At 38.5% G+C, this 16,885-nt stretch overlaps 1 long non-coding RNA gene across 1 annotated transcript in view; it reads right to left on the bottom strand.

Annotated features, from left to right (window-relative positions):
• Positions 1 to 11,107: 11,107 nt before the first annotated feature.
• Positions 11,108 to 16,885, bottom strand: part of LOC309687805 — a 61,210-nt gene continuing 55,432 nt past the window's right edge. Inside the window, exon 4 of the long non-coding RNA XR_014270865.1 lies at positions 11,108 to 11,204. This is a non-coding gene — a long non-coding RNA (uncharacterized lncRNA). The remainder of the gene's footprint in view (positions 11,205 to 16,885) is intronic.

The raw sequence follows: 16,885 nt of genomic DNA, 5'->3' as shown, positions 1-16,885 counted from the left end.
CTTCACTCACTTTTTCCATCACATTTAGTCCCTGTGTGAGTCAGGACTGAAACCAGGACATAGTGAGAATTGATAAGAATCAGAACCATTTAAGGTCCACACTCACAGGAAACTTGTAACGTGACATGGGTGTGTGGTATAATCACCAGGTTTAAAAAAAAACAAAACAAAACATCCAACTAAATTTATGAATTAAAAATGATGAACCTGTATCAGGGGTGCTTTATCTCATAATGACATCAGATCATTGGTTCCTACCTCATCTTGGTATTAATAAGTGTTTTCGTTATCAGTGCTGCCTACATTACAGTCATATCTCAGTATCATATGAGCCTAGTTGGATCTGATGGATTTGGTGGTCCCATGTCAAGGTTAAAGAAACTAGCTTCCTCTATCTACATCCACCATCCAATTAAAACAATCTAAACTTAAATTCAGAGCTCCAGATTGTGACCAGAATTGTAGCATATGTGACCATTTACAAAAGTAAATCAGTAAATGTCCAAGTTAAATTTTCCATTTGTGTGAGCTAATGTCTTGCAATCTATGGGTGAATGCATACAAAGGCATTTGTTCTTCACAAATTCATCCAGTCTGTCCTGACCTGTACAGTAAATGTGTATATGCACACAAACAATATATAGTTGGTAGCCATTAACACGGATAGTTCAGTCTACACCTGAACTTTTTAGGAAACATTGACATGACTAATTATAGGAGTGCAGGTGCAGGCAGGGAAATGCCAACTGGGCCAGTGTGGAAGAGAAGATATTTTGAGCCAGAATTGCTCACTGAGTACCAACAGTTCTGGTACACAGGGAACATGGGACTAAAATTAATCTAAAACTCTGAAAAAAAAGTGTGAAAAACATTTTCTTTATTAAAATTCAAATTAAAAACAATACTTTTGCGACAATGACAAATAACTCAATGCAGTGCAATGTATTGTGTTGTCATGAAAATAATATGAAAATTGAGATAAAATTGTCAACTCAACATCAGAATTGATCCCTGTTGTAATCCTATCCCCACCTTGAAAGTATCCGTTAGTACTACCACACCTCTCCACTGTTTGTCTTCATAAATGTCCTTCAACTGCCTCACATACTGTACGTCTCTGCCAATCCTGACTTAAACCCGCAATACCTCAGTTCCTCTCTTGGCACCCTATCAAATGCCTTCTCAAGATCCACAAAGACACAGTCACATCTCCTTCTGTCTCATCAACTTCCCAGAGTACTCCTTCCATTTTCTCAACACTCCTTACTTGTTAGCACATATCCATTTCAATCCTTCAACCTAACTTACTGCACATCCTTTCCAGTGAAAATCTCTTCGTCGAGCCCGTTATTACAAGTCCTTTTGTCCATTCTCTTTTGTCTCGCCTTATACACAGCTCATTATAACCATTTTTTCATTTGAGTTTGCATTAGACTACCTATTGTACATTTCTCAAATCTTGCTACAGACAAATACCACCCATATTCATCCTCTTAAATTTGTTAGTTTTGCATGGCACTGTTTGAGTGCTCCAGACTACATGTTTATTTTACTTTGACTTTCATGCTCTTCACTTAATAAACTCTGAATGGGCCAAAGGTTTCAAATGGAGGGATTCAATAACCCTAAGATGGTGGCTGAATAATAATAATGGATTGGATTTATATAGCGCTTTTCAAGGCACCCAAAGCGCTTTACAATGCCACTATTCATTCACTCTCGCATTCACACACTGGTGGAGGCAAGCTACGGTTGTAGCCACAGCTGCCCTGGGGCAGACTGACAGAAGCGAGGCTGCCATATCGCGCCATCGGCCCCTCTGGCCATCACCAGTAGGCGGTAGGGTAAAGTGTCTTGCCCAAGGACACAACAACCAGGACAGAGAGAACGAACCGGCGACCTTCCGGTTACAGATGCGCTTCCCAACCCCCTGAGCCACGGTCGCCCCACTATTACAAAAAAGACTGAGTTTTGAATCACTTTCAGTCTTTATATCAATACAAAACAAAGTTCACAGGTGGATGATGTAGTTGACCTTTTAATATGTTGAGAAGGTTTTTATCTTGAATATTAGGTCAAATTGTCCAATATTGTCTAGTGGTCAAGTCTACCTGTCTGAACTATCCACCCACGTTGTGATTGTAATGTGCTGTAATTAATTACATCAGCATTTAACATTTAATCCTCCCTATCCAGATATCATGCTCAGATATAAACTGTACAGTAATACAAGGCTTTGTAGTTTCAGTATGGCAGAATTTCGATATGATGACTTTGATAAAGGACACTTTGTTCAACCATGCAACTATCTACATTGAAAACATGAGTAAAACAAGCTAAGTTGAGAAATTGATATTTCATGACAAAACACAACAACATTTTACAGTAACCATCCTTTGAAAGCCTCTGACACAGATCCAAAATACAAACTGCTGTCGAGCGTCATGCTGATTCTTTTTCATTCTGTCCCACCATGTCTTACCAGGTGTATTCAATTCACAACTGTCCTTGAAGCTTTGTACTTCAAGCCAGAACATGCTGAGACAAATCTCTACTTCATCCCACCCCTTTTTTTACAGCGTTAACCCTAATGACCCTTGTCAGAGAGGAGCAAGAAAAAAAACTAATTCTGTGTAACTTTTTAATGTCTGCTCCTGATTAAGATAAACCCCAGCGACTCTCCTTCCCACTCCCCGCTGGAGCCAATTTTATTTGGTGGGGAACAATGGTAGATAAAGCTGAGAGCTGGCGAGTTCTCTAATCTGAGGAGCAGTGCTGGAGCAGCTGGGGTGACGTGGGAGAATAGTGTGCACAGTCAGATAAAAAAAAAAAGAGAGGCTATGATTGGGATCAGGAGTTTGATGTTGGGTGTAAGATAACAAAGACAGCGTGTCATCCCAATGGGACAAAGTTAAGAGAAAAAACACCCCCTCTGCCTCTTGAGTCCTTTTTACTGAGTAGGGGGCTTAAGTTAACAAAAGTATAGTGTGGGAAATTTGAAATCTTACCTAAATGTTTTTACATTTCCTTTCCTAACTAATTTTTAATTTAAATACCACTGCTATCCACATGAAAAGAATTCATATATATATTAGGGTCAGTCCACAAGTAGACTATCCAACAAGTCAGTTACACGTAGAAATACCTGGATATGTGACTCTCATAAAGGGACAGCTTTTTTTGTTGCATAACTATAAGTGTATAATCTTTGTAATGGAGTTTTACTATTCAACTGAAATTGCTATTTAAAAAAAAAAACCTTTTTAAACTCTATTCATGAAAACACCATTACAGTCTATAAAAAACAATAGATATTGGAGTCATTAATGCAAAAGTAATGGTACAAACATTCTAAGCATCATTAGCTATGGTTATATACCCATCGAGTCAAGAGAATAATAAAAGATCATTTCCGATGGGCAAAACTACAGTGTATCTACAGCTAGCAATGGTCTGTCCTTGTGGTTTACTGAAGTAACCCATCAGAGCACATACAATAAAATATTCATACAGTATGTGATCACGATGGCCTGAAGCACAGAAGCACCACACCTTCTTCATCCTAGTGCAGTCCAGCTGAGGAGACTGAGAAGTTTGGCCATCATCTAATAGTTGATATCTACTTAAAGCACAAGCAGTCTATGTAAGTATGATGAATATATATTGTACTCGGTCCTCAAATTAACACGTGAACAGCTTTTTAAAAAACACAAAATCAGCCCTTCTTGTAATAAAAAGGTCCGTATTTACTTTGATACACATCACTGCAACAAAACGTAGCAGAAAGAAGGAACCAGCCAAGAAAAAAATGGAATCGAGTGATAGTTTGGCTCATAAGTAGCTTTTAATCCTGTTAGAATAAATGATTGCATTGTTGAAAATGATTCTGGGGTAGGCTGCTTTTTTCTATGATATCCCCAACATCAGATTCACCTGTGGTGGCGAACTGTCAACTCACATCTGCTCATTCATCTGTTTGAGTCAAAATCTATCCTCTCAGCTGTTACTGTAGGCTGCCACCATGCACAGATTTGGGGCATGTGTGGGCATGGATGAAATTATCTTTATTAATTGGAACAGAGTTCCAATATGCTAATGGTGTCTTCTTAATCACGAACAAATGTTTACAGCAAAAACACTTTGGCTGCATCCACAAACTGAATAACTGCATCACTACATCTCTGCGCAAATCAAGTGTTGGAAACACTGTAAGCATTACAAGCAGAAAATAAAAGCGACACCATTTGAGTTTTTGTGGAGAACAATCACAGTCAGCAGCTACTTGAGTGAAATGAAGATTGAACCTGCTTGTCAAATTGCAGTTCTGCAGTTTTACCTCTCCGATTTTTTTTGCTTTGTAATACCTCTCCCGAGCTCCTGTTTATGAGCTGTGACAATCTCCTCCAGCTTTTCATAGCTCCTCGGAGACCCTTATTTGCTATGCAAGTTTAACAGAGGAGAGCAAGTTCAGCCCTCAGTGATTCAACATGATAGGAAATAAGGTGCCCTCCTTTCTTTTACGTGAGCAGGTGTTATTCAGACTAAGACTAGCTTGTCAAAATCTAAAATAAGATTTGAGATTTAAACTGGTGACAGGATGCTGGATAACAGATATTAGCTATTTATAGACAATCCAAAGTTATTTAGGCCATCAACAACAGAACAGAGAAACAGAAATGCTTTAATCTCTACCAAAGGGTCCAGTTATGTTGCTCAGACAGTGAACAGACGCTTATTCCATCGTTCAAAAGGAAGAGTTTGTCAAAACGGCCCCTTATAGCACATTAAAATCTTCCAGCTCTATTCACCATTGAAGCTACAGTGCAGGATAAGAGCTTCTCAGGGAGCCAGACAGCTATTCTTCTAAATTTGCATATCCTTCTGAGACAAGCTTGGCTTCAGATTTAAAAGGACAGAAAAGGAAACAAACACATACAAAAGGAAAGCTCATTCACCAAGCCTTTGTATTTGAATAATCCAACGCTCTCTGTCTCAAATATTTTGCTATAGCGTTTCAAACAGACATCCATAATTTAATGGCGAGTATAGTTGATACTTTCAATGAATGGAGGGATTAAGGCATGGCTATTTTAGTGACACACTTTAAGAAACCAGCATCCAGCTGTTTCAGTTCTAATTGAAAAAATAAAAATAAGTAAATAATTGAGCCAAAAAGTTGTTTTTTGGGGTTTTTTGCTGACTGATTCATTCCTAGGCTCTAATGCTCTTAAAAAAGAGCTTGCAGAGTTGCATGTTGTTGCTATCATGGCAGTGATGCACTGGTGCTGATCCCCAAATAAGATTTCATCCCCTGCTCCGTGGATTAGAGTGGTGAAGAGATTCAGCTGTAACATATTATCTTCTCCACGTGTGAGGAAAAATGGAAGAGAAGCCATGGCTTCCAGACTGTGATATGTCTGTTACAGTCTTACACCGCTCTTCTCACAGTCTCTCAAATTTCAAGGTCTGTTGTAACAAATGAAACCACGCGAGGAAAAGAGGGGAAGAGTGATAGCACACGGGGCTTACCAACTTTAGTCAAGTTTTGAGACTGAGTGAGCTGAGTACACTGTCAATGGGGCTGACAGAAGAAAACAGCAGAGCAGCACCTGAGCAGCATTTCATCACAGACTGCTCACCTGCTCCATACTAACATCACTGTGCACTGAAGACGAGCAGGTGACTATACTGCAGTTTCTTTAGAGTGTAATTACCAAAATTCTCACATAATAAGGAACATTGGCAAAATAGATTCCAGTTATTTAGTTGTTCTTGAAAATGGTGCTCCACCTATCTTTGTCTAAGACCTCGGTAAACAGTTTCTTAATAACTGCGTGGTTTTAAATCACTGTTTTCAAGTCTTATTCAAACAACATAATGTTCATTTTGTAAATTACAGGCCTCAGTAAAGTCAAAAAGAAGGATAAAGCAAGTTATGTTTTAGGGTGGGAGTACCTTGTTACTGATTTGCTAGTCTATGTGCAGTCAGTGCCCCTCGTTTGTCACATCTGATTTATAAACAGGAAGCTGTGAGTTAAGAAAAACTCATTTTGAGACTTTACTCCAGGATTTCACTTACCAATACATAGTATCACAGTAGCTACGTCCACCTTTATAAACAACCTAGACATAAAATTCAGTAATCCAAATTCTGAATCAATCTAAGCTGGACCCATCTACCAAAACTTGTTTGAAACCAGCTACATTTATATTAATATTTACTGCCACTTTGAGTAAACATCAAACCATATGAGCGCAGTGTTAAACAGTAAGAATTATGTATCTAAATTCATTCATATTAAGCTATTTATGGGATTCCAATATTTGGCCACACTTAGACAGGACAAACAACAACATCAACGATGTTATGGCATGTCCCATATCTGAAACATCCTTGAAGCTTGAGCACCAAATAAAGTGTGTTGACTGTAGATCTATTCATTCACCCACCTTTGGGGGCACTACATATATTGTAGGTAATGACGAAGAGGCTCATTAAGCTGAGCTGGTGCTGTAGCAGAAATGTTTCCACAGCCGAGTGGTCGAGGTAGAAGGCTCTGATGGCTTCCCACATTGCACAGCTGGGGGCGAGTGGTCAGGCAGTGAAATTTTCAACAGTCCTATGCTGCCGTTTGCGTGACCTGCTGTGCAGAAAGAGGTGAAACCATTCTTTGGCATACTGCTACACTTCCTCAAGTGTGCTAAACTGCATTTACGGATACTGCCATGCTGCTCAGTCACAGACGTAAGGTCAATAGTATGAACAAAGCATAGCAGAGCGGAATTACTAAAAGCGGTGCTTACCAGCATATATTTATAGGAAATAAAATGAGATCAGATTGACATTTTTGTGGTTTTACAGTCTTCACGCTCGAGTACAAATCATATTTGAGCATATGACTTAAATCTCAGTGCTAGGAAATTTACTCAAAGGAATGTCACCGCCATCTCCATTTCTAGCTTACTCATACCGCTGTACCTACCCTGCCTTTGCCCTCAAATGAGCTTTTCACCTTTAATTACCCAGCGTGTGACGCGGTATGGAGTGGAGACATTGTTGCACACACCCATTAACACACACGCACAAAAAAAACCTGTTTGAAGAAAACAAATGCTTTCTGCCTCCCTTTCTGAAGTTCGTTTAACAATGTCCTCGAGCCACCATTTTCCAATGTGTGAGGAAGTGCCGGCAAACAAGACATCCATCAAACTGACAGACAAAACAAATTACAAGGCAAACAGAACCTTAATGTGTCACCAGAGCTAATGGTGTCAAGGCTGGTTGGCAGTAGATCCAGACACTCACATGCTACTGCTGTCATACTCATATGGCCTTGCTCTTCAACTCACGAAACACCCAACTGAGGAAGCGAGAGGGCTAACGTCTGGGCAACACTCAGGTATTAACGCCCTACGTGCTGTTAGCAATGAATCCAACCTATATTCATAGAAGTCCATTAAGCCACAGCAAGTAAGAACAAGAGGCTTTCATGCAGGTATGATCTATATGTACTGTGGCTTGTGCTCAGAAGTGAGATTATTCTTTAAATGAATGATGCAGGCTCCCTAAAGCCAATAAAAGTGTAATTACATGCCTTGGGCTTTGGTGACAAAGCCTGTGCTGGTGACATCTATCTGAAAATGAGGCAGGAAGGATTACCTTCACTTTCCATCTAGCTTTGGCGTGATCACCTCTCCACAGGGGTCACCTTGGACGAAATGCCACAATTTTACCAGTCATTAAACTCTTAATCCAGCCTCACTGTGCAGACTTCCACCTCATCTTTCAAAGCATCCATGGTCACATATCACTTCATTTTATCCACTGCATCATAGCCACCCACTCTGTCAGAAAGCAAAGGTGAGAAACCTTTGTTGGATCATTTATGGCAGACAAAAAGCTAAAGATTGCAGCTCCCAGTGATCCAACTTTTTGTATTTTATATGCTTAAGGAAAAGGGGTTCTGGTAGGTATAGTGAGATCCTGGGAATTACTTTGTTTTACATTTGTTGGCTTTGGGTTAATATTCTACAAGTTATTTTAGTCTCTGCAAGACATCACGCTCTAAAACCTTTGCAGGGCATCAGCTGGAAGACTGCAGAGACCACTTGTTAATATTCATCTCGGTGTATTTGCAAAGCAGAGCCATTACATATTCAGAGATAGGAAGAGATTTTTCATGGCAGGTAAATCCAACATGATAAATTGGACTATAAACACACTAATCCGGTGACACAAAAGTGCACAGAGAAATAATGCTGCACTAAATATGAGCTCAATGCAACAAAAATGCAGTGTCCTGTTACAGAAGGATGTTTTTTACAATTTTAACAATTTTATATGGTATTAAAACTGAGTATGAGCACATGCAGATAGATTTTTTTTTTACTTTGGTACATATATAAAAAGGACTGGTTTTTTTAACAAGACTGCTATTAAGGCTGCTTTTCCTTTTTTTTTTTTGATCAAGGTCTTTTTATTGAACAAAGAATTGCTTCCAACAACAATTATGGCAAAATTAACAGACAGTTGTGCCCCTACCCCCCCAGAACAGTGTAACTAAAACCCAGCCAGAGAGGAAAGGAGAGACAAAATAACATAAAATAAAATAAAGTTACAGATACAAAGTAAATAATAAAATAAATGAACAACAGCAAGAGAAAAAAAAAAAAAAAAAAAAAAAAAAAAAAACCCACTCACACGCACATTAAGCAATAGTATCCGGACTTAATCTTTCAAAGTAAGTAAGAAAAGGTTGCCATGTGTCATAGAACCGCCGAACCGAACCTTTTACAGTGTAGCGGATCTTTTCCAGCTGAGTATAGGCTGCTTTTCCTTTTAACAGAGAAACGAAAAAAAATTTCCACAAATAATTTGCTGCATTTTCTTATTTATTTTTGTCTTGTAGTAACGCATATAAGACTGTATAATTTGTAAGTTTGAAATGTTAACATTAGCCAGGAAACGCATCAGCTATCCACTAGGGTCAAATTGAAGTCAGATTAAAGCTGGCAATTTCAAAAAAGCTATTTGGCAAATTCTGTTTGTTTTATTCACTATGCATGTAGCCTGAGGAAACATGATTGGTTATTAGAACTTGGACTGCTAATGAAAATATTAAAATTTCAGTTCCCTTGCTTAATGACACTCCGTAGATTTTTAATGACACCTAATTCTACAGTACCATGGTACGGCATATGTGTTTTACAAATATTTAATCACAAGACAACTCTGAGATTAAACTGTATTAACACGGCTTGACTTGAAATAATTCACAAAGGGCGGGAGTCATGTCTGTATAGTCAAAACTGCTTAACGTACCAGCTTTGTCAGAATATGAGAAAGCTGAATACAGTACGCTAGAGTTAATTTCTAGTAATAGCTCAATAATGGCAACTCACTGATAATATGTTCATATTTAAGCATGACCGATAACACAACTGTGATTTTAATCAATCAATCTTAGTAATGAGAACAGGAAGGTAATCCATTGTTATGCATTATTCGTCTGTAAATTAAGGTCTTTGGGGTTAATTAACTAGTGGGCTAAGGACAATGTTAATAATGCAGCACTAATATAGGGCAGGTAATAACACACTAGAGAATGTCCTTCTCAACTACAGCTTTCAGTTTTTCTACAAGTAGGATGTACAATGAAAGTTATCATTTTATACAACAGTGGCTTTTAAAAGCCACTGGCATTAATAAATCTGCAATAAAAATATACACTGTTGTACCTGCAAACAGATTATTGTCCAAGATGCTGTTCAAATGAGTGCTCAGACTTCTTAATATGCTGGCGAACAATTTAAGATCTTTACATTTGACATTTTCTTTACGAAAGAAGCAATTAGCTGCCACAAATGTATGGCTAAGAGATGCCTGGTATCATATTAAAATCTGTTGTGTTTGCTGCAGTCAAAAAACAACAGTTAAAAAACAAACAAAAACGCAGTATGTCATTTATGCTTATGTCACACATGATAGCCGATAATGTGTGCCACTCATTGAGATGTGACAGTGGGACAAAATGGGTTTTGTAAAGTCACAACAATACTTACTGTCGACCATAGTCCATAAATTCTAATGAATTTATCTTTTAGACAAGCTTATTGTTTGTGCAAAATTTGAAGAAATTCCCTCCTTTGGCAGAGATTTTACAGACATGAGAATGAAACAGACCAGAAACAATAATGGACCCAATTCTTAAAATGTCCTTACTGATTAGCAGTCACAGGTTCAAATACACTACTCAAGGACACACTGCAGGAAATTTTGAAAAAACCCAAACAAACAGGAGATTGCTTTAACGTTTTATTTAAACATATTGCTGCATATTGCATTATTTTACAGACTGACTGGAACAACTTAACAATCTGCATACCACGGTCCATTAAAGATGGGCGTAATCAGAAAGTCAGAATAACACCACTACAGTACTTTCAGTTAAGTTGCTGTATTAGACTGTTCCCATTTTTTATGTGCTCCTCTAACCAACACAGGCGGTGCTATCTGCATCCCAGCTCTATGCTGGCACAAGAAGAGGCTGTTGCTTGACACACAATATTGGACAAGGCAGTAACATGGAACATTTAGAGGAGGATGGAGTGGGTACGGTCGCACCAGGCTTGCCAGCTGTGATAATGATGTATAATTTAATTGAAGGCTGTGCTTCTATCCTCCACAGAACTCAAACTGCTCTTCTCTTGTCAATGCATTATTCAGGCTAATGGTGACCCTGAAATAGAAAAAAGCTTCTTATCTCTTTAAAGTTTTATTGGGGAGAGCAAAGAGCGGTAAGGAGGTATATCAAAAGAAAGTGAGTTAGAGTGGAGGAGAGAGTCACAGATAAGGTAAAAAAAAAAAAAAAGAAAGAAAGAAAGAAAGAAAGAAAGAAAGAAAGAAAGAAAGAAAGAAAGAAAGAAAGAAAGAAAGAAAGAAAGAAAGAAAGAAAGAAAGGAAAAGCTTACTGAGATGTAGTTCTGTCTACTGACATGCTTTGTGAAGGATTCCTGTTTCTGATCGTGACAGCGTCATCTTCCTGGCAACAGTAGAAAAATTCAATTGGCCAGAGACTCTGATGTTAGAGCTTAGCTCCTGACATTTCCAAAGAAATAATAAAGAATCCCTACAATACAATTACCTTGAACAGTAAGGCGTTACACTCTCTCCACACTCTCTGCTGACTAGCACAGTTTTTCTGCTGCAATACAATATTTAAATCCAAAGTTTAAACAGCAAAACTTGCGTTTCGTCACAATCATCACATCATAGCCATCATCATCTCTAGAGACCAAGCTAGAGAGAGAGCGAGATGCAAGAGGAAAGGATATTGTGTGCAGTAAAGCAATCATGCATACACTATTATACTTGGACCATCTTCACATGTGATCAAGCAGATACTCTGCAACGTGGCTGTAGCCAAGTCAGATAACGACAGGGTGAAAGGATCTGCAGCTATAAAATGTGCCCTCTTCTATCCGTCAAGCTAAGCTGTCATATTTACGGTGTGAAATTTACTCACAAACACTGTTATTGTACTGTGTAATTTCTTCTGCTATTAGAAGTCAGCTTCATTGGAAGACTAGAATGTGGAAATTAAGCTAAGCTGTTTACATGGCAAGTGGCAAAAGAGCAATAAGTACAGTGATGACACTTTACCCATTTACAGAATTAGTTATTTCACTGCCTCTTCCTTTGTAATTGTCCACAGTAAATAATCTTCCTCAGGTTTATCAAAAATGATAAACCCCTTCACTTAAAAGTTTAAGATAGCTAGGGGTAACAACAACACAGGGACTGACATATTTAATTGCATAATATTTAGATGACTTAATCAGACAGATGGATTATTATTTTGATTGGCAGCCAAAGTCACATTAGCAAAATTAGTGGCACATTTTCATACATGTTATTTAAACCATACCAAAATGGGAATGACAGATAACTGAATATTACTATTGAATTCTATTATCCCACAAATGTCCTTACCTTTTTCTGTCTTTACCTAACTGTATTTAACCTGTAAAATCATTTTCAAAACACCCATACAAGCATTAAAAGATTACAATTTTCCTGATCCTTCTGTTCCCATAGGTGTAAAAAGAAAAGCCAAATCAGTGACAAAAGCAGGCAATTTTCTTGCAACAAGATTCGTGGCATAAAAACCCATCAATAAAAAAAAAAAAATGGTGAAAGAAAGGTGAAGGTTCAAAACAAGCTCTGTGTTCGTCTGAAGGCCGAACTACAGTGAGACAAACTCCTATTCACACAGAAGAGAGAAAAAACACTGGCCTATCTATAAATGAATAGCCTCAGTCCCTCATTACAACCCGATGAGTCACAACACAAAGATTGTTAGATAATATAAATAAACACATACTGCACGACAAATTGTGACACCCACACAATCACAAATTAAAACAGCGATAGATGTGTTTATATATTTACTTCTAAAATTTGCATTTCAATAACAATGTTGAATTTTTTACCTTTGTGTGTGTATGTTTGTCATTGTATGCTTTATGTTTAAAAAAAATACATTACAGTAAAGAAAGCAGCGTCGGAACGCATAAAATAATAATTTTCTTTGCTTTCATTTATCATCAACCCTCTAACACTCTAAACTGGGTAGCAACAACATTTACCTAATGTTGACTCAATCCTGTTACCACTGTATCTGTAATCTCGCCCACACTTTTCAGCTTGTACAAATGCATTTTTTTTTCCTAACCACATGTAGGCGTACATAAGGCAAGTACATTTGAGAAAACGATTCTTCTGAACTTGCAGTGGCACACAGCTTAATGATCTAATTGGAATGAACAAGAAACAGCAGGCATATTTTTTTGCCTTTTGAGCCTTTTTCATGATTGCGTAATTAGGAGAGCTACTTCACTCATTACAGATGTACTTGCTTGGCTGTCTTGTAAGCATTTTTTTTTTCTAAAATAAAATCAAGTGTTTAGCAGAACTGAAAATTCGGCCTACATTTTCACATTAGCATACACGAGAGGGTGAAAACTGTTCTGAGAAATCTCTATAATGAAATCAAACTGAGTCACAGAATGTCAGCAAAACGTCACAGGAACAGATAGTGAGTGATTTTTATTTATTTAATTTTTTTTGCTTGTTCTGTGAGAGTCCTTCATGTGTTCCCTGCCCCAAGACACAAGTCAAAGCTTATTAATTGTAAAAATAATGACAGTGATTTAATTTTCCTGTCAGGCTGTTGCCTAATTTTCCCCCCATTAGTTTGTATAATATTTCTATCCCTGCAGCCAGCTCTGACTTCCTGCTAGGGCCACAGCATGACTGGCACATTGGGGGTTCAGGCATATCCATTAATAGCAATTTTACATAAAGACTGGTTCACAAAAAATACACCCAATTCTGAGGAAAACGGAAGACTAAATCTACTACAGTACCAGCATAAAGCATTTTTTTTTCAATACTATCATCTATTATTCATACTACTGACTTTTGTTACCTTCAAAAATAAATGCTTCTCTTTCTATCAAATTCGTATGGAAATGCTATACTGAGGTCATGAACTGTGGTAAACAGCATAAACACGACAACATCGGGCAGTCTCTGCTGCTGAATAGTCAGCTGAGCTCTGCCTTATAACTGAGCTGTTAAATGTGGTGGCTGTCGGTAGTAAATAAAGAATAACTATTAAACTTTCGGGGAGTATTTGTGATTTGACTCTATTCATAACTGTGAGCAAGCCAACAGAGACAAAGTTTGCATGAGCTGTGATTTCAAAGATGTGGGGGAAAAGGAAACACTACAAAATGCATCTCTATGCTCAGCCCACTGATGTGCCCGTGTCTGATTTCTCTAGCGGAAATGTCTGGAAAAGGGTTGATTTATAGAGTAGGTAGTGTAAGTATATGAGAGAGGAGTAATTCTTTTTTTTTTTTTGTCTGGCCACAAGCTGCAACACATCCTTTAAACAATAAACTTGCAGTAACTTGCTGGAGCAAGACTTTCTAATCTTCTCCATCCACATTGCACGCAGGTCAAACTGTGCCAGAAGCCTCTACCCTGTGGATTCCTGGGACATTTAACTACTCTAAAAGTAAGAACACTAATGCACCTATCCGATTTTAATGGAAATCATTTCCTGTTTTGTCGCTGGTGGTTGGTCATTAGGTGATATTTCAGGCTCCAGTTGTATACTTTACCCTCTAATGTATTTACGATCCCTATGCAGTGATGCGTCATTTTTTCTTGATAGAAGCTGATTTATCCATATCCCAGTGTCATGTCAGTAAGGTATGAACGTGTATTTTCATAATTTGAATGTATGAATTTGATATGTGCAAAACAGACAAATTATCCCATAACAGCGCTTGTCTGTTAAAACTAGGGTGCCTACCTACATAAATCTGTAAAAAGGTCATTTTGTTTGGCTAATTTTGTTTTGTATGCAACGTTTTCAGATGATCGCTTTATTGTTTCTAATGGACTGATCGGCCTTGACCGGCACTTACTAATTGCACAGTTATGAAGCAGAGCATGTGCAAACACAGTGATAAAGCAAGCAATTTGTGCTGTTGATCTGTAGGCTACATATTATTCCTGTGTGAGTAGGAAGTGATGATATTAATTCCCCATCTCCTCTCTTGCTCTATAAATCTGATACTCTCACTATCATCCCAGACGCCAGAGATACTCTGTTGTTGGAGTGTGTGTTATTTCTCTAATGTGTGTTCATCGCTGACCACCTCAGCAGGCCCCCCATTTAGTAAATCAGTTTTTGAAAACATTACAAAAAGTGACCCCGTCTCTAAACCTGGAGTATTCCAAATATCATTTGTCTTCATAGCTTTGTGTTAACACAGCCAGGCTTCTCTCCACCTGGTACTGTCTTCACATTTCCATTTATTGTAGTTTGGTGGGATTGTAATACATTCAATTGGATTTCTCCCCCACTGCTGGGCTCAGTTCAATCTCTACTGTCCCTGATCTGGGTGCCTGTGTGATATTAGTTATGGAGGATGTCTCTGCAGGGTGGTGTAAGAATATGAAGGAATAGTAATTTGTTGGATTTTCTCCAGTGTCGTGTCAGACATCATGGATAGGAAGTAAGTGGAATCTTTCCTGATCACAAGACACTCAGAACAAGCACTCTCTTGAGATTGGATGAAAGCAAATAATGTTTAACCATTGATTTTTACCTACACAGCAGCACACCTTGTACACATGGTGTTAATCAAATGGCTAAACACCGTCAGCACAAACCAGGCTGCGGAAAGATGGATGAAAGATGCTCCGACTGCAGCTTTATTGGACAACACTGATTTAAGATTTTTTAACAAGTTGGACCAACCAGTTCTGATTTGATCTCAAAATCCTGCTAAAAGTTACTAGTAATATGTGTCTACAAAAAGCCTTCACTTCTGTCACATTCTTCTGTCATAATGCTAGTTGGCAGTCGGGAATAGTCTGTGTTCTTTTTACCTTTGAAGTCAGGTGTCAGAACAGATAAAAGCAATGCAACATATAGATAAAGATAAAGGTTGTTTTATAAGTTATCATATCTAGCTTGTACCTATGTCTAAAATATGATAGACCTTTAGAAAGAGATTAGAGGTCATGTGGTGATCAATGGATGAATTAACAAAGAAATTTAGCAACTTGCAGGAATGACAAGTGAAATACCCATCAGTGGCATGCGAGCAGGTAGGGTTAACTACTCTTACCTTTAAGATAAACGATTAAAGCAACAACCAAAGAATACCACTGACTAAGACATCAATCTGTGGGAAGAAGTTCGCACCTCTAATATCGACTACAGCCACGCTGAGCTGCAAAGCAAAGCCCGATGCTCGAGTCCGTTTGAAATTTGACAGCAAAAATATGCAATGCAAGTTTTTCTGCTGTAATTTTATAGATAAATGGATTTTCTTTTGGTGGCACGGTGGTTAGTGCTGTTGCCGCACAGAAAGAAGGTCCTGAGTTCAATTCCACCATCAGGCCGGGGTCTTTCTATGTGGAGTTTGCATGTTCTCCCCGTGTTTGCGTGGGTTCCCTCCAGGCACTCCGGCTTGCTCCCACTGTCCAAAGACATGCAGTTTGTGGGGACAGGTTAATTGATTAGTCTAAATCGCCGATAGGTATGAATGCGGGAGTGAATGTGAGTGCGAATGGTTGTCTGTCTCTGTGTGTTAGCCCTGCGACAGACTGGTGGCCTGTCCAGGGTGTACCCCGCCTCTCGCCCAGTGACAGCTGGGAAAGGATCCAGCGCCCCCCGTGACCCTGAAAAGGATAAGCGGATGGATGGATGGATGGACTTTCTTGTTGGAAGTTCTAACTTACAGACTTTCAGTTTTATATCAGTACATTTCTTTCAGTTGCCAACCTTTACAGTACAATGCAACCCAAATCAACGCAACGCAAGTCTTTTTCCGCTTATCACAGGAGGCAGAGAAATATTATAGTCTTTTTTTTTCCTTCACTCAAAAACAGTAGCAGTGGTGTTTCAGCGGAGCTTCAAAGCTCATGGAGTGAGATATCACAATATGGGAGCCAGTCTCCTTAGATTGCAGAAGTGCTTTGAGATATTTCTATGAGAGTTTTGATCACCTTTCCACTGTGACAACTTGCCCCTAGTGGAATCCAAATTTCTATAAACAGCTTTCATTCCTCTGGAAGGTGGATGGCGAGTGTCTGACATTCATAAGATATTGGGTGGCCAATAACCTCAATGTATTGGGTCATTTTGATGTTTTTTTGATGTTTTTTTATATCATTTTATATTTTGCTCATGCTGTATTTTTGCAACAGGAAACTCAGTCTGAACATATAAAACTATGCAGTGTGCACACGTTTTTCCAAAGGACTGTTAGCTATAAGTAACAGCAGGGTAAATGTTGA

The sequence above is a fragment of the Aulonocara stuartgranti genome, assembly GCF_965226115.1.
Source record: "Aulonocara stuartgranti genome assembly, chromosome: 14".
NCBI lineage: Eukaryota > Metazoa > Chordata > Actinopteri > Cichliformes > Cichlidae > Aulonocara > Aulonocara stuartgranti.
This window is presented reverse-complemented; position numbering and strand designations above follow the sequence as displayed.